This window comes from Bos grunniens, chromosome 4 (genome assembly GCF_055505025.1).
Source record: "Bos grunniens cultivar Pamir isolate PY7600 chromosome 4, Bosgru_T2T1.0, whole genome shotgun sequence".
Taxonomy (NCBI): domain Eukaryota; kingdom Metazoa; phylum Chordata; class Mammalia; order Artiodactyla; family Bovidae; genus Bos; species Bos grunniens.
Window position 1 is genome coordinate 82,083,646 of NC_141168.1, and position 27,883 is coordinate 82,111,528.

General features: G+C 36.9%; 1 protein-coding gene across 16 annotated transcripts in view; it reads right to left on the reverse strand.

Annotated features, from left to right (window-relative positions):
- Positions 1-27,883, reverse strand: part of CACNA2D1 (calcium voltage-gated channel auxiliary subunit alpha2delta 1) — a 527,964-nt gene that overhangs the window by 428,495 nt on the left and 71,586 nt on the right. The gene's annotated exons all lie outside the window — the stretch shown is intronic.

The following is a 27,883-nucleotide window of genomic DNA, read 5'->3' on the forward strand; positions in this document are numbered from 1 at the left end:
TTCCTATGTCTAACAAACTTAGCCTAAGGAATGCAACTAACACAATCGGCAATATAGTACTGTAAAAGATTTATAGTACTTTTGACACAAATAATACATAAAACCAAACAAAAAATTAAACATCTTTAACCTTACAGTATAGTACCTTGAAAACTACAGTAGTTCAGTGCAGCTGGCATACAGAGCCTGGCACTGAGTGAACAGGCAAGAAGAATTACTGAATGGAGGAGAGAGAGGAGATGGGAGATGGTAGAGCTTAAGAATCATCAGCAACAGGAGACAACAGGCAAGGTGCAACTTCGCTTATGACTGATGTTGACGGCACAGGTTCCCTGTGATTCCAATTCTATCTACTGTCTTGAAAAATGTGATCCAGTGGTGCATGAGTAGTAGCTCTTTTGTTCTCATCATACATAACACAGTAGCACTGGACTGCATTCTGAAGAACCGCTGCAACCTTCATACCATTCTAAATTCAGGGCCTGTGAGTCAAAAACGAACAGTGCCTCCTCAACTAAAGAAAATCCCTTTACCATTTCCTGTGTCACGAATCTCTTCAGCTACTTCTTCCTCTTGTCTCCCTTCACCCTTTCTCTGGGCCTCCACTTCCATCAGGTTGGTCAGCTCCTCATGGTGTAGAACAAGGATTTCCATGAAGTCATCCACTTGCAGATCTAGCTCCAGCTTCTCACTGAGGGTCACTAAGTTACTGAAGACCTCTCTGAACGACTCATCTAACTTCTCAAATGCACAAAAATCATGAACAAAGTGCAGGCAAAGGTTCTTCCAAATCTCATTCTTGGTGACAGCCAAAACCGCATGCCAGACAAAGTCAATATGTTTTATGGCTTTGTAGATGTAATAATCCTTCCAAAAATGTCACAAGGTTGTTCATGATTCATCTCTTGCCTTTACCACCTAACAAAAACTGTAATGTAAAAGTTATTTCTTGAAAGTCACTATAACTCCTTGGTCCATTGGTTGAATAAGCATGGTAGTATTCAGTGGTGGATGCACTACTTTGATGTTGGGATGAAAGTTGTCCATCTATGGGGGGTGGCCCAGGGCACTGTTGGGCAGCAAAAGAATGTTGAATGGGACATCCTTCTCCAAGCAGTATTTTTCTACATCTGGGATAAAGCAATGGGAAAACCACTCCTGGAAAACGTCCTGTGTAACCCATGTTTGGGGGCTTACTCTTCCACAAAAGAGGAGAAGAACCCTTGGCTATGTTTTTAAGGGCTCTTGGGTTCTCTGAATGATAAACTAAGAGAGGCTTCAGCTTCATTATCACCAGAAGCACCGCCACCAAACAACAGAGTTAGCCTAGCCTTTGCTGCTTTACAAGCTGCCATCACTTTTTCTTCCTTACTGATGTAACTTTGGCCTAGCATTCTCTTCCAGTACAGTCCTATCTCACCCACATTAAAAACTGGATCAGAATAAACTCAAAATGGATTAAAGATCTAAATGTAAGACAAGAAACTATAAAACTCTTAGAGGAAAACATAAGCAGAACACTGACAAAAATCACAGCAAGATCCTCTATGAACCACCTCCCAAAGTAATGGAAATAAAAACAAAAACAAACAAATAGGACCTTATTAAACTTAAAAGTTTTTGCATACAAAGGAAACTATAAGCAAAGTGAAAAGGCAGCCTTCAGAATGTTGGAAAATAATAGCAAATGAAACAACTGACAAAGAATTAATCTCCAAAATATACAAGCAGCTCATGCAGCTCAATACCAGGAAAATGAACAATCCAATCAAAAAGTAGATGAAAGAACTAAACAAACATTTCTCCAAAGAAGACAAAGAGATAGTTAAAACACATGAAAAGATGCTCAACGTCACTCATTATTAGAGAAATGCAAATCAAAATCACAGTGAAGTATCATCTCACACTGATCAGAATGGCTGCCATCAAAAAGTCTACAAACAATAAATGCTGGAGAGGGGTGTGGAGAAAAGGCAACCCTCTTACACTGTTACACTGTTGGTGGGAATGCAAACTGGTACAACACTGTTCTATGGAGAACAGTGTGGAGGTTCCTTAAAAAACTGCAAACAGAACTGCCAAACGACCCAGCAATCCCACTGCTGGGCATACACACCGAGGAAAGCAGAACTAAAAAAGAGACACGTGCACCCCAATGTTCACTGCAGCACTGTTTACAATAGCCAGGACATGGAAGCAACCTGTGTGTCCACTGGCAGACGAATGCGTAAGGAATTTATAGTACATACACACAATGGATACTCAGCTATAAAAAGGAACACATTGAGTCGCTTGTAATGAGGTGGATGAACCTGGAGCCATTTATACGGAGTGAAGTAAGTCAAAAAGAGAAACACCAATACTGTATATTAAAGCATATATATGGAATTTAGAAAGATGATAACAATGATCCTATATGCAAGGCCACAAAAGAGACACAGATGTAAAGAACAGACTTTTGGACTATGTGGGAGAAGGAGAGGGTGGGATGATTTGAGAGAATAGCACTGAAACATGTATATTACCATATGTCAAATAGATGACCAGGACGAGTGTGAATCAAGAAGCAGGGCACTCAAAGCCGGTGCTCTGGGACAACCCAGAGGGATAGGGTGGGGAGGAAGGGGGAGGGGATTTCAGGATGCAGCGGACACATGTACAACCATGGCTGATTCATGTTGATGTATGGCAAAAACCATCACAGTACTGTAAAGCAATGATCCTTCAATTAAAATAAATTAACTAGTTAAAAAAAAAATCTTGCTTGGGTAAATACTGTACATGCCTCATTAATAATTTCTCAAATCGGTTCAGGAAATTCCCAGGCAACTACCATATCTGCACTCACTGCCTCGCCACTTACTTTTATGTTATGAAAGATGGCTCTAGCCATGAAGTGCTGAAGCCAGTCATCAGTTCAATTCAGTTCAGTCACTCAGTCACATCCCACTCTTTGTGACCCCATGGACTGCAGCAAGCCAGGCCTCCCTGTCCATCACCAACTCCCGGAGCTTACTCAAACTCATGTCCATTGAGTCAGTGATGTCATCCAACCATCTCATCCTCTGTCAATCCCCTTCCCACTCTGTCTTGTATACTTCCCAGAATCAGGGTCTTTTCCAATGAGTCGGTTCTTTGCATCAGGTGGCCAAAGTATTGGAGTTTCAGCTTAAGCATCAGCCCTTCTAATGAATATTCAGGACTGATTTTCTTTAGAATGGACTGGTTGGATCTCCTTACAGTCCAAGGGATCTCAAGAGTCTTCTTCAACACCACAGTTCAAAAACATCAATTCTTCGGTGCTCAGCTTTCTTTATAGTCCAACTCTCACACCCATACATGACTAATGGAAAAATCATAGCTTTGACTAGATGGACCCTTGTTGGCAAAGTAACGTCTCTGCTTTTTAATATGCTATCTAGGTTGGTCATAGCTTTTCTTCCAAGGAGCAAGCATCTTTTAATCTCATGGCTGCAGTCACCATCTGCAGTGATTCGGGAACCAAAGAAAATAAAATCTGTCACTGTTTCCATTGTTTCCCCATCTATTTGCCATGAAGTGATGGAACCAGATGTCATAACCTTAGTTTTCTTAATGTTGAGTTTTAAGCCAACTTTTTCACTCTCCTCTTTCACTTTCATCAAGAGGCTCTTTAGTTCTTCACTTTCTGCCATAAGGTTGGTATCACCTGCATATCTGAGGTTATGGATATTTCTCCCAGAAATCTTGATTCCAGCTTGTGCTTCATCCAGCCTGGCATTTCCTGTGATGTATTCTGCATATAAATTAAATAAGCAGGGTGACAATATACAGTCTTGACATACTCCTTTCCCAATTTGGAACCAGTCTGTCATTCCATGTCCAGTTCTAACTGTTGCTTCTTGACCTGGATACAGGTTTCTCAGGAGCCAGTCATGAGAGGCATTAAAAGGTGAACCCTATGCTTCTCGCTGTGTTTCTTGAAGTCTTCAGAAACGCTTTTAGCTTTCTCTTGAATCAGCATTAAGCTGTGTGGGACTCAACACTGATGCTAATCCTACATCCACACACTGAGAATTTTCTCCATCTCCTCCATCACTTTTCCATGCTTCTTTAAAATTATAGTTGACATCATTGGCACAGCAGACTTCACACGTTTCATGGTTTTGTCCTTTAAAACCATGCTGATGGTTGAACAATTCATGTCAGAAGAATGAATAATGTCTACCGTCTTTTCACCTCACTCCACTCTCTCAATTATGTTCCCTTTTGTTCCCAGTGTTATCACTTGGCACCTCTTAGCAGTATGAGTTCCATCACCACTACTTTTATGCTTGCTTCCGGACATCCTACGCTTGAAACAAAGATACTGTAGTACTGTACTCTATGAAGAATTGTACAGTAAAGTACACAAAAGCACAGCCACTGGGAGAGGATGCACACACAAGAGAATGTAGACCAGACACGTGAACTAACATGACTAGACATGTAAACGCACATTCGCATCTGTGAAAGTTCACAACTTGAAGGTTCGTATGAAGGGAGCTTACTGTATCTTACTGACAATGTTCTTGTTTTAAGGGCAGAACTATTAGAAAGTTCTTCTGGTGAAAAAAAATCATGGTATATTTATCTTATAAAATATCAGGCAACCATCCAAAATACCTTTTATATATGTTTCTATGTGGCTTGATTTTTATTTATCATCACTTTGAAATTTACAAATAAAATTATAAAATTTTCAGAAAAACAATTGTCTTCAGACATGCAATTCCTAATGCCTAGCAAAAGAACAATGAATGCAGTTAATACAGTTGTGGCCATCTGACTGCCCTACTTGTATTTGTCTTTATACTAAGATTTAAACAAAATAAAAAAGGAAAACAAAATACATGTATGTAAAGGAAAAAATGAGAATTTCTATCTTCTCCTTCCTATTAAAAAAAGAAAAAACAATCAGCAACTAAAGGCAAACAGGTAATAATGATTAATGAACATCCCATGTAAGTTTAATAGAAATACTTTTCTGCTCAAATGGTAAGTTCTAGAACCTGGGTCTGGGTTTAGGTGTAGACTGGGGCCTGGCTTCAGTCAAGTTCTTTGGATTATGAATGTTAAAGAAGAGCCAGCAGCCAGTGTCCAAAAAGAAAGTTGGAGCCAAGAACCAAAGAAGTTGCCCATAGAAATAAAGGTTCGAATAAGCTGGGTAAAAAGAGAACAGGGGCTCTAGAAAGAGAATAGCAACTGGAGACAATAATACAGCAAAAGACAAAAATAGAGCATGACTGGGGATCAAAGGAGTAGTCCAATAATTTCACAATGTGGTTAAGGACTTATCTATGGCATTCCTGTGTTCCTGTCCATCTGTGGATTCAAAGGGAGCTGCTAAAAGCCCTGACTGGGCCATGGACATGAAGGTGTGTTTAAAGACCATTACTATCTTTATAAGGGCTTCCCTGGTAACTCAGCTGGTAACGAATCTGCCTTCAATGAAGAAGAGCCTGGTTTGATTCCCGTGTCAGGAAGATCTCCTGGGGAAGCGATAAGCTATCTACTCCAATACTGGGGTTCCCTGGTAGCTCAGATGGTAAAGAATCAGCCTGCAATGTGGAAGACCTGGGTTCAATCCCTGGCTCAGAAGATCCCCTGGAGGAAGGCATGGCAACTCACTTCAGTATTCTTGCTTGGAAAATCCCCATGGACAGAGGAGCCTGGTGGGCTGTGGTCCTGGGGTCTCAAAGAGTTAGACACGAGTAAGCAACTAAGCACATCTATTTAAATTCTTACTCTGAGGATCCCAAAGTGTATCATGCAGAATGTCACTACAATGGAAAGTTCATTTGGTTTTACTATTTCTTTTGGACAACTGAAGTTTAAGAAGTAAATATACTCATCTTTATGTTAATGCCAGAACTCAAATTAGAACCTTATTCTTGACTCTCTCAATCAATTCTTCCTGCTGGATTTTTTAAAAAGGCCAAGGGACTATCTTTGGATAAATTCAAGAACAGTATATATACTTTCCATCTAAAGGAAACACCTCTATCAGGACTATGGTAAAGGTGTTCTCATTTCCATCCAAGTTGGTCTTATTCTCTACGTTCACTCTTCCGATTTGACAGAAGGAGAAGTGTGTGCAATGAATGGGCAGGCAACAGAATTAACAGAAGAGACTCCATTACACCCATCACAGTATTTCTACTCTTCATTAGAAAAATCCAGGAGTGCACAGAACTGGGAAGCCCAGGGGAAATAACATGCTCCTGATTAACCAACTCTCCCTGAATTTATAACATAGTCACCTGGTAGTAGATATGATTAAATGAAGGAAAATGAAACAGAAGAAATTGAAAGAGCTTGATGGATTCAAAGGAAAAGAAAGAAATCACGAGAAGAAATGAGGAATAGGGACACACAGAATTTGGGAAGAGTGAGGAGGAGAGTACACACACAAAAAAAAGGACATTAAAAATATCTGCATATTTCTAAAAATCAATTGAATTCTAAGAAGATGAAAATTTACTTTTGCACCTCTTAAAAATTTTGGTTTATCACCAAAAACTTTAAACTAAGCATTATTTATATTATTTACATAATCACTGCAACTTTTGAGATATATAATTAATAGTCCTATAAACTGATATAGCCCTTAATCTGGTTATAATGGGATATATGATTGTTTTACTCTATTTCTCATAGAATTATGAAATCAAATCACTTTTAAGACTATGTTCATTTATATGAATTCTTGTTTACATTCAATTTATTGTTAGGAAAAAACAATGTTCATTCACCTTTGCTAATCAAGTATACATCTTTTCAGTGTGGACAAATATTTGAAAAACATTGATTTTTGCTGTGCAGATCAATGACATACCAATAAATGAATGATAATTTGTTTACAGCAACCATAAAACTGGTTCCCTGCAGAGAAGTAGAGCTCATATTTGTGCATCTTCACATCTTAGCTACACCGATATCTGAACATATCTGTGAAAGACATACATTTATTTTATGGCACTAAATACTGAAGTGCCATTGCATATGCTACCTCTACACTTTTGACCCCCATCTTTCACCTTCTCTTTAGGAGTTCTATGTGGTTAATAACGGAGATTTAAAGGAGAGCTAAGGTCATACTGTTTGATTTGCATAACCAGACATGTTATTTTCTATTGAACACAGTGGATGACACAGGATCTGGGAAGTCAAGCTACTGTGGGGAGGTAGTCTTGATAGTGCTTTATAACCTGGCTGGGGGTTTTACTCCCTAACTTTTCAGCTAATGAATTGGAGATTCTTTAGCACTTGGACCTTCAAAATGGAAAATGAACTTAAATGTCAAGTAACTCTTAAGCCAACTCTTCTCCTAGCTAGCTCAATGCTATAGCAGAGATATAAGAGACTTAGATCTCAAATTTGCCACTCTAGAATTTGACACCATCACTGAATAGCATGTTCTTATCTACTCTTTCTTCTGCCTACCAAATTTCCTTTCCATGGCTTCTCATTTCTCCTCATTCCTTTAAAACCCAGGGCAAGGACACATTCCCAACCACACTAGCTAAACTACCTCTTTGTCCCACCTCCTGTCCATATCAGGCTCTTATTGTTTCGTAAGTCTACTCACAATTAATAGAATGGAGAAGATTAGGTAAACATAATGTTTGCTGACACAGAGACCATAAAGTTTCTATTAAAGTCATGTGGAAAAAACTTACATTTCAAATGTCTGAATTTTCATGCAAAATGTCCATAAAATTATGTCAGGTCAGTTTTGAATGAGAAAAATAAAAGGATCATTGTTTTCCTATAGCAAAAAGTAGACAATCCAACTGGGATGATGCCATTGTATCAGAAACGGCAATGCAATCAGAGTAACAATTTCTGGACACTGTCCATCTCCACCAGGTGGGATCCAGCACTGCATGCCACTGTCAATCTGCCCAGCTACCTAAACTTCAACTGCTTTGATAGTGGGAATGTTTCTCATCATTTGCATAAACTTCAACACAAGGAACTAAGGAGGGCTTCCCTGGTGGTTCAGACGGGAAAATGTCTGCCTACAACATGGATACCTGGGTTCGAGCCCTGGGTCAGGAAGATCCCCTGGAGAAGGAAATGGAAACCCACTCCAGTATTCTTGCCTGGAAGAGTCCATGGATGGAGAAGCCTGGCAGACTACAGTCCATGGGGCTGCAGAATCGGACACGACTGAGTGACTTTCACACACAGGCATACTTTCCCTGTGAAGTTGAAAGCTCTGGCATACAAGGGTAATTTTTAGATTCTTTGGAGAACAGCACCTACACAAATTGTGTCGAAATACAATGAGGTTACTATTTAATATTGTCTGACTTTGTCAATGGCTAAAATTACTTTTAAAAGCTCTTTAAGTTGTATGAATCGGGAAAGTAATGATACCATAGCTGATATCTTATTCAGTCAAAAGCAGAATCTAAAATTAAAGTAGAAACAAAATGTCTCTATTTCTGCATTTTTAGACTTTAAACAAATCAATTTACCATTTTTAAGTGTCTAGAGACTATTAACTCCAAGGAACGCACTATTTTACGTGTTTTACAAATGCTTTAATCCAGTCTCATTTTCCTAGGTAGTTGCTTTGGGATTGGCATTCTATTATCGATTAACAGTAACAACAACAAATTAAAGCCTTACAAATCTGTTACTCAGAATAACCAGAACCTATCATTTCACTCCCTGTCCAGAAATTTCCAGGTACATCCCATTTATTTACATTTTAATGTTTTATGAGCAGCTTCCACAAACTGGCACCTCCTATATTTCCAATCCTTTTTCTATCAATATTTTCTCTTTTGCTGTATGTAATAAATAATGATTCTTATATCATTCTCATCCCAGAATAACATGAGTTCAACAAAACATTATTTGGTATAAAAATTCAGAAAGTCAAAATAATTTAGGTATAGCACATTACTAACAACATTACATACTCTTTTTTCCTAATGTACAAACTCTCTGCATTCTACTTTCTCTACTGGAAACATCTCTTCCTTGAAATCTTTCTCCTGGAAAATTCCTTGTTAGGCCAAATTCAAATACTAACTTCTCAGTAAATCTCTCCTGGATATCATACACTTTACTTATAATATTACAATGGTATTAAATTTCATAGTAATTATTTGTCAACAAGCTTGCCATTAAACTTGACTAGACTGACAGCTAGTGTGAATTCATTAAATGTTTAATGAATTAATGTTAATTCTATTAAATGATTATCTCTTTGCCATCCCTTCTTTCTTTCCATTCTCACTGCCATTGTTTTTAAGGAGTTTTCCATCTAGTGCATAGACTATTGCAGTAGTCCCCTACCTGGTCAAACTGATTCTCTCTTCCTCTGTCTTCCAGTAATTGCAACTTCAAGTTACCACATTGGGATTACTGTGCCCTTTATACACAGCCCCTCTGAAAAATCACTTGTTCTATTTCACAATACTGGATGCTTGGGGCTGGTGCACTGGGACGACCCAGAGGGATGGTATGGGGAGGCAGGAGGGAGGAGGGTTCAGGATGGGGAACACATGTATACCTGTGGTGGATTCATTTCGATATTTGGCAAAACCAATACAATAAAGTTTAAAAATAAAATTAAAAAAAAAAACTTTCATTATAATGAAATTCCAGGAGATGCTTAATGTGTGATTTCATTACAAGGCTACAGGCCTGGAATGTTGTACAACTGTTCGTCATTTTCATCCTTTTATTAAAATCCCCCTCAGTACTTTTTCTATGTTTAATAAACATTCTATTATTAGAAAAAGAAAATGAAATGAATTTTCTTAGAAAAGAAAATTTCAAAATTTTATTTGAAATATATATATATTTATATATATATTATTTGAAATATATTTGAAATATATATATTTCAATATATATTTTATTTGAAATATATATTTCAAATATATATATAAATATATTTTTTATAAAAAATAAAATTTGTTTAATTTTATATATTAAACAAATTAATAAGATAAGAAGCTTAAAAACTGTAGTTATTTGATTTGTATTATCATTAGAATACATTTTTGTATATTACAAAAAGTATGCTCAGTTACAGCATTAACTTACATTTAACTTCCATTCTAAGACAATATTCTCAAATATATATATAAGTATTAATACAAAATAAACTATAAAAATTCAGATATTATGAGCCAAATCATGACTCAAAAAATTTGTTCAGTCTTCTGGAAATTAGTGTGAGATTTCTCACTGCATTTAAGACGTGCACAAATTAGTTCTCTAAGCAATAACTTATAGAATTGATACAAGAAAAAAGAAATTCAGTAAGGCAAAATGTCATTCAGTATAAAATTACAGCAATATATGATGCAAAGTAGATTTTTATTTTCCAATCTTACCTAAACAATAAAAGAAAATAACCTTATTCAAATTTAAAATATAGTTTACAAATAATATTCCTGAGCACTATTTATAAAACCTGAAATATTGATGAAATTTGTGAAAGGGAGGACTTGTAAAGAACCTACAATGGATGATTAAATTTTACTGTGTCCAGAGTCAAGAGATGGCTTATAGTTTCCTTTACATATTCTTATATTTTACTATCTTAAGATATAGTTAAGAAAAAAAATTTACTAATAAGAACAATACCAAACAGAGAACGGACCAGACCTGAGAATTGCTGGATTATTACTAGACTGCCTTAACCACATGACTCTTTTGGCAAGGGGCTTCTAACCAAAGTTACTACAATCAACAACTCTTTATTCATTTCTTGAATATCGTATTAACCTCCTTCTCCTTTGTTATGGAAAACCACAGTTCACAAAAAAACACTCCAAACACTTTAAACAAGATCAGTCTTCTAGTCAAGCAAGCCTTGACTATTATGATTCATTTTTAAGAACTTAATTTCTGTGCTGTCAATTCTCCCTTTTTAATTGTTACAGGATCTCATACATAATACATAATTTTATCAGAACACATCATATTGCCTTGTGACATAGCATGAGCTGTCAAGTAAAGCGTAATAATCTTTGGCCTCAACGCACCCACTGACATCAATAAAAAATGAAAATTACACCTACAAGCTGGCTAAAAAGGCTCTTATACTGTGGTACTCTTGTAACTCTCCAGATAATGTAACAAATACTACTCAGCTCCTTAGACACTCTCCATTCTACTACAAATCTTTTCCTGTTTTGTTCTCAAGAGTTAGATTTATAAATACTCACTATTATTCATTGAGTAAACCTACACATTAGTCCATCTATATTCTAGAAATAGGTTCAGTGTGATCTTACCATTTAAAAAAAAAAATGCAACTGGTCTTTCATTTGCTTATATCTAAATATACCTAGAAAAAAAACCAAGTTATACTTTTAAACAATACAGCATCAACTTTATTTGGGGCAATATTTTCTAACGAAAACCTCCCAGAGAAAAGAAAGCTATTTAACAAAAACTGTATTACCCATGGGAAGCTCCTCTCTGTTGCCAGCTAAAGGTTGACAAAGGTCACTCCACATGAAACTGGACATGAGTGACATTCATGGCAAACCAGTTCCAATACATACAGCTCACTTTCTAAGGAACATTATACTTCTGCAAGACAGTGTAAATGTTTTAAGGTCAAAAGAACATAATGCCTGTCAAAGTGTTCTGTGTATGTTAAAAAGACAGGTAATTTAGGAAGCGTCTCTGACATTTAAAAGGGAATCATGCATTCAGGTCTCCCTCTCCTCCAACTTGACACCTAATTAAGCATCAATACAAAACAATATAATTGAACAGATGTACTAGTCATTAACAGGAATTACCCATTCTCCTATCAAATCAGAATGTACAGAGAGGGCTCTATTTGTAATAGGTTGACTTAATTGCCTGAGAATTCCCCAGAGAAATATACAAATGGATCAAGACATCTCACATGCACACACACAAACACCACCCACAGACACACACTCCTTCTAAGCTTTGTTCCATGCTTTAGTCATTGCTACATCCATCTCTGCAAATGAGAATTTATGGTGGCTGCATTCAGTACCCAAAGATCAGATACATAGATGGAAAAATAAATAAAGCTAAATGAAAGCTAACATAATTCAGATTCAGGAATACCTTACTACAAATTTCTTATACAGCAATGCTTTTCATAAAATAGCTGTTTTCAAAAAATTACTAAAAACAGAGCACAATAAACAAAAACATCCAACAAAGCAAAACAAAAAACATACACACAATATACAGAATAAGTGAATCTCCTGGCAATTAAAATTTGTTTCGTCACTAGAACCTGATTCACAATTACTGCAGTTGCAGGGTTTTTTGAAGCTCAGAAGTCCTGAAATATGCCAACCAATTCTCACATCTTCATGCAAAGCAGGGAATCCAGCAAGTTAACACAATCATGTTTCCTTGTCCTTCTGATTAACAGCCCTCTTGGAGATGTATACAGTATCTGCTGACCAAAATAATTCACTTTACCATAAGGAAAGTCTCTCTTAACCAAAAGCATTTTAAAAGGAGGAAAATAAGGCATTTTCATGACGGCTTAAAGATGCAGCTGGATTTTAGAATTTACAAAACAGATTCCAGTTTTCTAATCCTCAACAAGCTAAGGGCATTAAATTGACAGAATATAAGAGATTTATCCCTACGAGTATCATACTAGATCTAAGTTTTGTGGGATAACTCAAACGAAAGATTTGGGTCAGAGATATATAAAATAAAAACAAGGAGCAGAAAAGAGGTAGAAAAACCACTCCAAACTGAATGCTCCTAACACACACACACACACACACACACACACACACACACACACACACACACACATTCAGAGCAGTTAGGTTTGCCACTATCCTGCCATATCCCATCATCCATAATGGGGTCTTCAGAATACAGAAAAGCCCCGTCTAGCCCCCCATCACCCTACGTCATATTTCAGGCCACTAGAGAAAATAAAGGCATTTATTTCAAAGACTACTTGCATTTCAGATTCTAGCAATGCCATGTCAGAATTGTTCCTAGCATTTTCAGTGACAGAGAGATACCCTGGTCACATCATAAAATCTCTCCTATTGGAACTGCAAGCGCCCGATTAAATTCCCAGTCACATTGATCACAGGAGTGTGGAGGTGTGGAGACATGGAAGTGTGTGCTCTGCTCAAGCCTTTTCCCCTACAAATAATTCCCAGTTGTTATAGCTCCACCGCACAACCCTTCTCTCTTTCCAATTTCTTATCATAGAGTTAACAAGCTGCCTGTGTGTACTTTCTCATCCGCAAAGAGGCAGATTTTTGTGGGCAGGAAACAAACACATGTGGCACAAAGCTTATAAATATACTTAATGCCCCCCCCCCAAATATTATTGATTTCACTCTAGACTGTCTTAATTGCCTACAGCCCCAAATGCCGTGTCTGTGAGGTCTCTGGGGTGAAAAATCAAGTTACGGGTGATTGCCTTGGGCTCTCTTGGCTTCAGGAGCAAGCTTAATGACTAAAAACACACTGGCTGTCCGTCAGTGGAACAAGGCCACATGTCACTGATTTTGTGTGTCAGCCAGAGCTGGGGGTACAGAAAATAGATGTCACAAAGGAGATCTGCAGGGAACTGAGCACCCCTACCATCTTGTAAAATACAGGAAATCTGTGTTTCTTGCCTCAAAACAAAACAAACAAAAGGTATGGCTGATTTTGTCCAATTCACTGGCGTGGGAGGTTGGTAAGAAATGTAGTTGGATCCCACACACTGCCAAATTTAGTTTTGAATTCTTTAAAAATATTTTTCAAGGGGCTAGGAGCTTTTAATGAATATTTTTCCATCTTGCTATATGTCTTAAGCAACTCAATAAATACCTGTCATTCACAAACTCAAAATGAAACAAGCTTTAATGCACATAGCACTACTCTTACAGTTTGTCCTACTGCTATAAAAAACATGAAACAGCTGGAAACTCACAATGCCAGCACAACACTCATGATTCCAGTGCATGTTGTCCTTGCTTGACTTCCTTATTCAAGGCTAATATCCCCTTCAAAGAGAAATGACCATGAGGTAAAATATAATCTTTGATTATGAACCATATATTCTTATCACAGTTATTAACAGTAAACAATATATATTCCAAAACAGCAAGTATCTTAGTTCAGTAATGTCAGCAAAGGTTAAAATCTTCTCATCTGAAATGAACAGTTCCATACTTCTTTTCCAAATATATACTTCTGTATCTAATTTAAAAGAATTCATGTGGGTTAGACTCAAATCTATATATGCACAGAATTTCCATATACTAGCTAGGCTGATTAATTTTGTTCCTTGTAACTAGCCTTCCTAGACACTGATAAGTAAAATATTTGGCTTTCAACAGCATTGAGCTCACCGTTGAGGGAAAGTAAGCTGTAATGAGCAATGTCAGGCTTATACTTTTAAGGCAATCTCAAGCGATGAGGGTAAACGGAAACAAACCAACACAACTTAGAGGAAAATGCTGAACAGTGAAATAGAAGGTTATTAACTTTCTGCCACTTGAAGATTGTTTTCTACCCGTTCTCATGCTGAGATAATTATATACATATGACAGTATTATACACACTGCTTGCCTACTTAAACACTGTTCTCCAACGCAAGGATATTATTGATTGAAGCTTTTTGTGCATCATGTTTAAGTCACACACACACAAAAAAAAATTGCGCAGTTTCCACTGGAGCTAATCCATTACTCAAATTTTGTCAAGGAAATTCTGGATTACTATGCAAAACTACCAGGCTCCATTCCTAATAAAAATTGATCCTTTTTTAATTGGGTCATGTAGTCAGTTTCTTTTGCCAAAACCTAACATTCCAGTTATTGATTAAAGCTTCAGAGCTGCTTTGGAAGGTATCAGATCCTCCTTTTCATTTAGATCAGGATTGCTATACTAGACCAAGGCTGTGGCCATCTGTCAGATTCAGCTATTCATATTGGCTTGTCTCAGTCCAGAGCTTATCTACAGTTACTGCAACCAGTATGACTCTTAGGGAGTTTGGCAAAATTGTCAAGAATGTAGGCAAAAGAATCCAAGTGAGGGAATATTTTTGCTTTCTTTCCACTGCTTGAAATATTTTTCTCCATCCTCCTGAATGGGATCTCACCCTCTCAGTCTGTCCTACCTAAAAGAAGGATTTCATAATCTTACTGCTTCATACTTGAAATAATGATTCTCCAGTGACTACTATTAGTAATAATCAGCAATCACTATGGTTTAAAGGGCAAGGATTCTTTAACAGAAAAGATCTCTCTCTCTCTGTTGCACTCTCTGCTCTTTGCCACATGATTATCTGACTTCAGACTACATCCTTCTCCTTCTCTTCCTGGTTCTAAGAATTTGGATGGAAAAGAAAGCAGAAGCCCCCTCTGTGGATCAAGCTTTCTTTTTCTGTCGTGCTTCAACTCTCACTGTTTCTACAAGTACTCAAGCATAATGGGCTCGAATTTTAGACACACAAAGGTTATTTACAGCTAAGTCATTAGCTCCAAACATTGCATGAGGCTATCAATCACTTTGTGAGCACCCACGATAGTACTTTTGCCCATAAATTATGTGCCTTTATAAGAAACTTCTCTGAAAAGGCAAAAAAAAAAAAAAAAGTCTGGCAGAAATTCATGCATTTCTAGATCTTTTTTTGTACAACCACTGAGTAAGACCAAAATACTTTTTTCTAAGTCCCAACATGGTAACATCCAAACTCCACTAGGTGGCAAACAGGACTGACCTTCCTACCTTCTATCATTAAATAAGGCAACTGTAACTATTAACAGGTCATATCAATCTGGTTCCAACATAAGATTGAAGAAAATCATTAAACATGTACTTAACATTTAAAAAAGAAAAGAAAACCACTGATGTTATCTGACTCAGTTCCTCTTCCAAACATAGGTAACCTGAGTATATTAAACTATGACTTCATCTTCTTATTTGGAAGTTCAAAGTTCTGAAGAGCTAAGATTCGATTCCCTGCCATGTACAGCCAGTGAGATCATAAGCAGGACAAATAATCTTGAGTGTTTATTTTTCTCACCTGTAAGATGGAGTTATTTACCCATACTTTTCTTTCAGGGATGTTGTAAGGATTTTAAAAAATGACAGATTAAAGGGATTTAAAAGTACTTAATATACAAGTTCTCAATAAAGAGCAATTACTATAATTGTATTAAAGATGATTAATGACAAGTTCACTTTGAGTTTTGAAACCATATTCTGCCACCCTGTAACTTTCACTCAGTAGCCTAAATTTCTGATGCTTTCATTATATCTACTTCTGTCATGAAATCTTTTGTTTAAAAAACACCAAATTATTAGAATAATATTCCCTGCTACTTGAGCACCCTAGTCTACTTGAAAATAATCTGTCAATCAGCTTATTAAATAAAATTTCAACTTTGAGACCTGAAGCCAACATACAAACTGTCATCTGACCAGGATAGAGTTTTGGGTCTCAGTAGGGATGATATGTTTTGCTTATAATCAGCTGGTTACTGGTGCTGCTGGAGTGTGTCTGTGTCATGTATGTTAAACTCAGGTGCTGCACCTAAGCCAGTTCTTCTCCACTCTACACTACAGACAGTAAACTTACACTAAGAATTTTTATTTTACTTGTGAAACTATTTTTTTTTAATGAGAGTGAAAGAGAAGACCAGGGAAAGTGGTACTATTTTTTAGTGATCTGTACCAGTTACTTTTTATTCAGTTTCTCAAAGTGTTTTCTCCAACCATTTGCTTTATAATAAATTAGATGCCTTTAAAAATTACATATTTGTTGTACATATACAAAGGAATATTACTGAGCCATTAAAAAGAATGAAATAATGCCATTTGCAGCAACATGGATGGACCTTGGGATGATCATAATTCATGAAGTAAGAGAAAGACAAGTAGCACATGATGTCACACATATGTGGAGCCAAACAACCAAATACAAATGAAGTTATTTACAAAACAGAAATAAGCCCACAGACATAGAAAACAAACTTTGGGTTACCGGGGGAGAAGAGTTGTGGCGGGGGGCGGGGATAAACCTGGAGTTTGCCATTGGCATGTACACACTACTATATTTAAGACAGATAACCAACAAGGACCTACCACATAGCACAGAGATCTCTGCTCAATATTCTTTAACAACCTAAATGAGAAAGGAATTTGAAAAAGAATAGATAGATACACGTATATGTAACACTGAGTCACACAGCTGAACACCTGAAACTAACACAACATTGTTTTAACTGAAAAAAAAATGTTACATGCTTCCATTATTTATCAAGATAGTTTTTAAAATGTTTTCCTAGGGAGAAGTAAATATATAATAACTTTATGAGAAAAATGGTTTTTGAATTATACTTCCATGGATTCCTTTGGCCCCTGCTCTGAAATTCATTACTTAGCAAGGCATGGAGCTGGACCAGCAAATGTGTAATTGTTTTTTAATTTTATTTTATATTGGAGTGTAGTTAGTTGATTAATATAAAATAAAACTTTAAAAAATTAAACATTTGCTGGTCCAGCCCTATGCCTGCTGAATAGTGAATTTCAGAGCATGAGTCAAAAGAATCCATGGAAGCATAATACACAAACCATTTTTTCTCATAAAGTTATTAAATATTTACTTCTCCCTAGAAAAACATTTCAAAGACAATCTTGATAAATTAATAGTAACATGTAACATTTTTACCATTTAAAATTCATAAAGTACTTTATCATACTCTTAATTACCTTTATAACAACTGTATAAACTGATTTTACCAAAAAAAATGATGCTTTTGTAATTTATTTACATTTATCTGAATTTCTCTCAAAATCGCATTTGGGAAAATATGTGTTAAGTATTTATATTGTCTTCAGACACATTAAAATATTATTGACTACTCAGAAACTGGTCTGGAGTTTCACACATAATATATCCAGTGAATTGCTCATCACCTCTTTGAAAATATAAAAGTAATGCATGGTATGGAAAGTTATAAAATTAAAAGCAAATGTTTCCTATCATTCCCTACCCAGTTTTTTCCATGGAAGTACAATTATTTTCTCCAGTTTCTCTTTATATGCCTCGTTTTGGTCATGTTCAGAACTTGAAATAATCTGTTTTCACTTCCATTTCTTGATTTTTCAGCTGTAGGAAGTACCACTCACTCTTGCGATGAGCTATATAGAAATCAGCTCACATGTATACCTTTCCTCTCCTCCACCATAAACCCGTCTATCTTTTTCTCTCCCCTCTTCCAACTTTTGCCATAATGTGACTTGTAACTTTTCCACTATTTTCATTTTAACAATTAAATAATACCCTAATTAGTATTATTATTATTGGCACTGGAGAGATGGCTTGGGATTTAAGGATTAGCACATCCATTGATAGAAAGACAGATGCGGTTAAAGAACAAGATCCTACTGTATAGCACATGGAACTATATTCAATATCGTGTGACAAACCACAATAGAAAAAATATGAAAAAGAATGTGTGTCTGTGTATGAATAACTGATCACTTTGCTGCACAGTAGAATTTAACATAACATCGGAAATCAACTATATCTCAAAAAAATGTGTTAAAAAAAAAACTCTATTGGACTATCCATAGGCTTTAGGCAATATTACTCAGACCTTAAGTATTAGAAGTAAAAATATTAGTACCACGCCACATCCCTCCATCACCTAACCCCCACTCATAACCCAGATTCTCTCCATTACAGAATTACTTTTAAATTGTCAGCATTTATTACATTTACATTCTGTTCTCTAACTGTAATTGTCTTCCATTACATTACCCAAGAAACGGAATGCTTCCATTTGGCATTACAGCATGGTTCACCTTAAATCTCAAATACAAATAAAATATTTAAATAGAAAAAATTAAATAAAAATAAAATTAAAAAAAATTAGTTTTATGAGTAATGAGAAAGGTATAAGTCACCTCATATCTCAGAGCCACTTGCACCTTCAAAGAGGTACTGCATTCTGCCTGTGGAATGTGTATCTTTATAAATAAACTCACTTTGACTTATAAAAAAAAAAGGTATCAGTCAAATAGGTCTACAACTCTAGCTTGTGCTTTCTGATAACTCATAATATCAACTTTGTGTCAACAGTTTCTATGTATCAGAAATTAAAAAAAAAAAAAACATAACTCCATCAGTTCAGTTGCTCAGTCATGTCCGACTCTTTGCAACCCCATGAATCGCAGCACGCCAGGCCTCCCTGTCCATCACCAACTCCCGGAGTTCATTCAGACTCATGTCCATCGAGTCGGTGATGCCATCCAGCCATCTCATACTCTGTCGTCCCCTTCTCCTCTTGCCCCCCAATCCCTCCCAGCATCAGAGTCTTTTCCAATGAGTCAACTCTTCGCATACGGTGGCCAAAGTACTGGAGTTTCAGCTTCAGCATCATTCCTTCCAAAGAACACCCAGGGCTGATTAAATAAAGTTAAATAAACAGGGTGACAATATACAGCCTTGACTGCATGGTTATTGGTTATTTCAAGAATTGTTGTCATTCAATCACTAAACTGTGTCTGACTCTGCAACCCCATGGACTGCAGCATGCGAGGCTTCCCTGTCCTTCACTATCTCCCAGAGTTTGCTCAAATTCATGTCCATTTGTGTCAGTGATGTCATCCAACCATCTCATCCTCTCTCACTCCCTTCTCCTCTTGCTTTCCATCTTTCCCAGCACCAGGGTATTTCCAGTGAGTTAGCTCACCCATCAGGTAGCCAAAGTACTGGATTTTCAGCTCTAGCATCAGTTCTTCACAATGAATATTCAGGATTCATTTCCTTTAGGATTGACAGGTTTGATCTGCTTACTGTTCAAGTGATGCTCAAGAGCCTTCTCCAGCATATTTTGAAAGCAACAATTCTGCGGCACTCAGCCTTCTTCATGGTCCAACTCTCACATCTGTACGTGACTACTGGAAAAACCATAGCTTTGACTATAGGGACCTTTGTTGGCAAAGTGATGTCTCTACTTTTTAATACACTGTCTAGGTTTGTCATAGCTTATCTTCCAAGCAGCAAGCATCTTTTAATTTCCTGGCTGCAGTCACCATCTGCAGTGATTTTGGAGCCCAAGAAATAAACCAGTCACACTTTCCACTTTTTCTCTATCTATTGGCCATTAAGTCATGGGACCGGATGCCATGACCTTAGTTTCCTGAATGTTGAGTTTTAAGCCAGGTTTTTCACCCTCTTCTTTCACTTCATCAAGAAGCTCTTTAGTTCCTCTTAGCTTTCTGCTATTAGACTGGCATTATCTACATATCTGAGGTTGTTAATATTTCTCCCTGCAATTATGATTCCAGTTTGTGCTTCATCCAGCCCGGCATTTTGCATGATATAGTCTGCATATAAGTTAAAAAGCAGGGGTGGCAATATACAACCTTGAAGTACTCCTTTCCCAATTTGGAACCAGTCCACTGTTCCATGTCTGGTTCTAACTGTTGCTTCTTGACCTGTATACAGGTTTCTTCGGAGACAGGTAAGGTGGTTTTGTATTCCCATCTCTAAGAATTTTCTACAGTTTGTTGTGATCCACAACAGTGAACACAGTCAAAGGTTTTAGCATAGTCAATGAAGCAGATGTTTTTGGGAATTCCCTTGCTTTTTCTATGATCCAAGGGTGTTGGCAATTTGATCTCCAGTTCCTCTGCCTTTTCTGAATCCAGCTTCTGAAAGTACATCTGGAAGTTCTCAGTTCACGTACCGTTGAAGCCTATCTTGAAGGATTTTGAACATTACCTTACTAGCATGTGGGTCTTCCCTGATGGCTTGTGAATTTTGAGAGACTACATAATACCCTGTGGTTTACATATTGCACTCAAACTATCCACACCTCTTATTCATATTTACTCTTTTCCTGTCTTTAACTTTGTATTATTTTCATATTTTACCATATTGTTTTATATTCTTGTATTTCTATAAATACAAAACATTAATAGATATAATTTTTTCCAAATAGATTTATTTTGCCCATATCACAAAAGAGAAATATTTAATCAAACCATACACTGGGGAGAGACATAAACTAACTTGAAGAATGCATCCTCTCAATAAAGATACTTTGAAGGCCACAGTAACAGCAATAGTCTAAATTGAAGCTGAGTTGTATACGTACAGAGTTCTAGAAAGAAGGAAGATATATATGATGAATAGCCCCATATAGGATTCACTTAAATGTAAGGAAATTTTCTGACTTTCAGATGACCAGAGTTTTGTCTTTCATCTCTTAAATGCACTAGAAGTTGAGTGAAAGGAAAACAGAAGCAACTGGTCCTTATCGGCATTCTCATCCCGGAACCCTCCTCTGTCAAGTGGGTGATTTAGACCCTAAAGTGTTCCTTTGTTTTCTTTGTCTGAAGTCATTCCCAGATTAGCTTGAGACTTGCGTGCACATGTTTCCCAGCAGTGATTCTGGGCTATCCCATTCACTTCTGACCTGCACCTGCTCTTTTCAAGTGTTGCACCAAGAGTGCCTGAGGCCTAAACAGAGGCGTGCTGGCCCATTCACTGAGACTATTCAGCGAAATGTTAGGGGAGGGGCAGTGGGCGGGATGGTGGCCCTCCACAGAAGAAAGGAAAGTGACCCCTTAAATCAGAAAATGACCTTCTATTTGTCATTGGTTGTCTAAGTAATGTAAGGGAACCACCTCCTCCATAATACGCTTTGTGATACCGTAAATGTTACATGGCCTAAAATGGGGCTTCTGAAAAGATTAGATGAATTATTGGTATTTAAAACTAATCAAGTGACATGCTTAGATATACAGAAAAAATACAAAATCTATTATATAACTGGCATTCATAAATATTTACTATGTTTGTTCCAAAAATAAAACAGTAAGTGTATCTAAGACTTTTCTGCCTGAAAACATATAATGGTATTAAGAGATATGAAGACGACTTAGGTCTCCCACTATTTAACTGCATTTATTAAAATGGTACTCTGATTCCTTCCAAATCATCAGTTCCAGAGTGGTAGAAGAAAGATTCACAAGTTTACCTAGTAGTGTAAAAGTCAGTAGAGATTGAGAAATAAACCATTAGGGATATTTACACATTTGTCACTTAGAATAAAGTTTTGATTAGAAAATAGATCATAATTGATACTAGGGACTTTTCCTCCACTAGAGTTTACAGAACTTGTGCTGCAGCTTCTTTTAATGAGATTTTTGGGCCATTGATCTATTCCAAAACAGAAGAATTAGCCCTAAGGCTAAACTATTCCATCCCAAGGATGTTTGTAGGCAAGACAGCCAGCTAGAACACTGACACTCTGAACTAAAAACTACTTCCCATTCAATTATTCATATTCAGCCCTCGTTGGGAAGAGAAAACAATAAGGAGAAATAGAGCAGCAAATACAAGAAGGAAGGAAGAGGATTTATAATAGGCATGCAGGAAAGAAGCATCACAGAAGAAAGGTGGTACTGAAACAAGGGACATACACAATGTCCTCAGAAATTCGAATAAAAATAGCATCCTGGGTCTTCATACATTCAAACTAAATTAGTAGCAAATATGTATGAAAAATTCAAAGAAATGCTGATGAGCCGAGGTTTCCAGAGTAGGAACAAGCACAGTATTTATTTTGCTTTCTGTTTTTCACCTGAACTCGACTCTTTCTGCACACGTCATTTTTATATATTTGAAAAACAAAATGATTTACTTAAAACTAAACAAGCCAAAAGCAGCTTCTGGAAAAATTTGCAAGTCTATATGAAATACATACTTACCATGCATAGCCAGGTGAGTCCTGAAAATATGAAATAAAATATACAGAAAAAGTATATAGCTCCTTTTCAGTTAGAGTATACACTTGAATCTCTCATTTCTCAAGTTTCACTTGACAAAAGCACTAGGAAATTAATGCAGCAATTAAAGAAAAATCAGGGTCGTTGCTGTTGTTTTCAATTTCAATGGTGTGGACTAAATTGTGAAGCCCTAATCCTTAATGTGACTGACTGAATTTGGAAATGGGATCTTTGGAAAATAATTCAGGTTGGATGAGATCATGCAGGTAGAGCCTTTATGATGGAATTAAAGGCTTTACAAGAGGAAGAGAGAAATGTTCCCTCCTTGCCATGTGAAGACACAGCAAAAAGGTTGCAAAGCTGGAAAAGGGTTCTTACCGAGAACCAAATCTGCCATCACCCTGATCTTGAACTTCTCAGTCTCTACAACCATGAGGAAAAAAAGTCTGTTGTTTACACCCAATCTATGGTACTTTGTTATAGCAGCCCAAGCAGACTAACACAATTAGTTGTAAAATATTTTGAGAAAAAAAAAATAGATGACTGACAGTCAAACTGAAAAAAGAAAGAAAGAAAAAATACTTTTGCCCTAGAAAGAATTATATTTTATGGTATGAAATAAATGCTGCATTCAAATACTCAAGATAAAAGAAATGTAAAGTTATTTGTTCAGTTCAGTTCAGTTCAGTCACTCAGTCATGTCTGACTCTTTGTGACCCCATGAATCGTAGCACGCCAGGCCTCCCTGTCCATCACCAACTCCCAGAGCTCACCCAAACTCGTGTGCATCAAGTCGGTAATGCCATCCAGCCATCTCATCCTCTGTCGTCCCCTTCTCCTCCTGCCCCCAATCCCTCCCAGCATCAGGGTGTTTTCCAATGAGTCAACACTTTGCATGAGATGGCCAAAGTATTGGAGTTTCAGCCTCATAAGTTATTTTTTAGCCTTATATATAAATGATAAAAATGCCTGGCTAGTTGAGGAAGAGATTTTTCAGATAACCTGAAATCAGTAAAAGTTAGCATCGAAATCAACAGAAAGTAAGTATATTTCACTACTAAAAAAAAAAAAAAGCAAAGATGGACTTGTTTTCAACTGCAAGACACAAGGGAAAATGGGGCATGATGTAAGAATCAATTAATGCATGTAGATGGAACATAAATCACATTACTGCACTGAAATGCTCCTGCATCCTTATCCTCTACTGAAACACTGGGCTTTGCAAATCTTTCTCTTCTGCCTGCATTATTAGCTTCCTCCTCCTCTTTTCAACATCTACAAAACTTCGCTATTTCTCAAGACAACAAATCAAAGAGCTGCCTGCCTGCCCTCTGGATCGCAAGCTCCCTGAGGCACAGAATCACATTTTGTTCAACTTGTCCTTTGCTGTGTTTCCCTTTCCACTCCTGCTGCTGCTGCCCAAAGAGCTGGAGAGTGTCTTCTCTCCCACTGCTGGAAAAGGGAAGATAGTTTAGAATGTCAAACTGGAATGGGCAAAAACCTACTATAAGAGGATTATTAAATCTTTGAAGAAAGGCAGAGAAAGAGATCACAAAAAAAAAAGAAAGAAAGAAAATTGCAGGCCAGTTTTCACTGATGAACATCAATGCAAAATCCTCAACAAAATACTGGCAAACTGAACCCAACAATACATTAAAAGGATCATACACCATGATCAAGTGAGATTTATCCCAGAGATGCAAGGATTTTTCAATATCCATAAAACAATCAGTGGGATACACCACATCAACAAATTGAAGAATAAAAAACTATATGATCATCTCAATAGACGCCTGAAAAGCTTTTGACAAAATTCAAATCATAAACACCCATTTATAATAAAAACTCTACAGAAAATGGGCAGAGTACCCAGTGTGCTGTGCTCAGTTGCTCAGTTCTATCCAGTCTTTGCAGCCCCATGGACTGTAGCCCTCCAGGCTTCTCTGTCCATGGAATTTTCCAGGCATGAATACTGGAGTGGGTGGCCATTTCTTTTTCCACCAGATATTCCTGATGCAGGGATTGAATGCATGTCTCCTGCATTGGCAGGTGGATCCTTTCCACTGAGCCATGTGGGAAACCCAGAGGGAACATACCTCAACATAATAAAGGCCATGTATAACAAACCCACAGCTAACATCACACTCCACAGTGAAAAGCTGAAAGTATCTCCTCTAAGATCAGGAATAAGAAAAGGATGTCCACTCTCACCACTCTTATTCAACATAGTCTGGAAGCCCTAGCCACGGCAATCAGAGAAATAGAGAAAGGACTTTTCCAAATTTATTTCTTCCAAAGTGCCTATGTGTCCCCCACTGATGTTCATAGTGAGTAAATGAGCAAAAAACCTGATGGTGAAATAATTTTTTTGTGTGTAGGACATCTGGTTCAAATGGGCTTTACAAACTGAGATGGGAAACTACTGCTTTTATGATAAAATATATGCTCATTTTCCAAAGAATATTCTTATAAATTCTGGAACATTACAGAAAGATACCACCTATACTGGATATACTTTCTGACTTTTTATTTAAGTTTGTTTTTCATTATATAACATTAACTACATGCTGGCATTTATATTTAGGTTTAGAATTACCAACACATTTAGAAATAAGTGAGCTAAGATTTTTTCAGGCAATTTCAAAATATTTTTGGTTCATGGAATGACTATGTATCCTTGAAATCTTTTGCAAACTCCCCTAGAGACCACTTGCTACCATTAAGTAAGCGGCAGGTTCTGCTTGTTTAAATGGCAATGATCATAGCAATAAACACATTCAGCAAAGGTAAAAAATTTCTATAGTATTGAATATCCCTCTGTTTTAATGAACCAGGTTCCCATTTCTTATTTTGTGCTTTATTCTCCAGTGGAAACTTTTATATCAAATGCAACTGTACACGATGAGAAAGAGAAAAATACATAAGACAATACGTTAGAGATACCTTTCCACATGAGACTGAGGGAAGAAATTAGTTCCTGTTTCAAACTACATTTTAACATAATAAAAACCTTTTGAAGCCAAGGGAGTATCCATTGAGAACCAGTATTTAGCAGAAATACATATGCAGGTATGAAGAATGAAATAAAATATACCACTACACCTATTCAAAGCCTCTAAATCCACTACTGTTCCAGTGTAAAAACATACTATATTAACTGGGCTTTTAACAATGAATTTAAAATTATTATAAAGCAATTAGATTAGTACCCTCTACACACACACACATACAGTGTATAAAGTGGAAGTAACTTAAAAGTATTTATCAGGTGGTTAAAGATTAATGTGGCAATTAATTATTACACTTGAAGATATTTCTTTGAAAAAATATATCATTTGCAATGGCCACATGTCTTTTATAAATCATTAAATGCCCCTACTATGAGGGCTAGTATAGGAATCCACAGTGAGCCCTTCCCCAGACTTTTTTTTTTTTGTATAATAAACAACCATAAGAAGTAATACTAATGAAGAACAAAATTTTTTGTGAAATAACCCTTGGATACAAGCATATAAGCACTCTCATCCTTCAAATTTTAAATCATTCTTTGTTCCAATCTGTTAGCATGAGTTCATGTGCCCAGCATGCAGTGAGGCCAAATACACCAAAACCCTGGAGTTTGGCACAGAGAAAGATTTACTTCAGGGCCATTCAAGGAGACTAGCAAGCAACCTCCTCCTCAATACCAAATCAAAAATCTAAAGAAGTTTTTTTTTTTAAAAAAAAGAAAAAGGAGGACTAAAAAGTCCTGAATTCCCCAAAGGGTTTTGGTAAAGTATTTTTAAAGCCAGATGAGGGAAACGGGTCTCAGAGTTAAGCAATCAGTTCATGTACAATTCTCTGACTGGCTGATGGTGCAGTAATAGAATGGAGTCACAGGAGTTAACATTATCAGTCCTTAGGCTCTGGAAAGCCTGGAAGTATGGTCACCAAAATTTGGTGGGAGGGGTTTCATATCTGTAAAACAACTCATGAAATGTGCCTCAAATACCACTATCTAGGTAGATACTTCAGAGGCACTAAAGCAGAGGATATGGCGGAAGCCTCATAGGGTCCTGCTCAGTAACACATCCCACCTTAAACAGCATTTTCTGGAACATTATCCTCTTTGTGAAACTGAAGATCAATGCTAGATCAATGAAGACCAGATCTGAGTAAAAAACACACATTTTTAGTAATATTGTTAGTTTGTTCTGCACTGCCAAATTTAATTAATGTTTCTATATATTCACAAATGTTTTCTCATGCTCAGAAGTGCAGAGGATGGCAAATCTCATTTATGAAGTTACAATGTATTGATACAATAATCCAACAATGAAAATTACCATGAAAATATTAGTTTTCACATTGCAAATGAAATTTTCTGAGCTATGAATTAAATTTTCTGAACTATTTAGATAATCAAAAGGAAAAATTTTAATCAACACCTGACTTTCCCATAATATATCACATATGTTTCATTGCAAAATACCTGAGAACACAGTATGAATGCTTCTGCTCTTTTCGTAGCTAAATGCAAATAAGTAGCAAAGAAAATTAAAATACATTAGAATACCATAAAGCAGAGTTATCTTCCCTTTACAGGAAAACAGAGAAGTATTGATTTTCTGCCTACAAATTCACTTTCAGTCTATGAATTAGCAAATATTCTAGAAGTTTCATTATACCGTGTTAGGTAGTTAGAATAGGAAAAAGGAGTCCAAAATGGCAGTGGCTAAAAGACAAAGTAAGGAAAGAGCCCACAAAAATAGAACAAAGGAAGGTCCGAGGACCTGAGTGAGAACCTCAAGTGAAACAGCCCCCCACGGCTAGCCCAATTTACATAGGGCAGGCTCAGGGGGAGGAGAAAAACATGTAAAAAGAGGAGACAAAATTGAGCCTGGGGCCTCTCGTCTCTTCATGTCTTTTGGGTCAGCCCGCCCTCATGCCTCGAGGATGTATTTTCCTTTGCTTGCCAAATAAAACTAAGCTGTAACACTCTTCCGTGCTGCTGCTGCTGCTAAGTCACTTCAGCCGTGTCCAACTCTGTGTGACCCCATAGACAGCAGCCCACCAGGCTCCCCCGTCCCTGGGATTCTCCAGGCAAGAACACTGGAGTGGGTTGCCATTGCCTTCT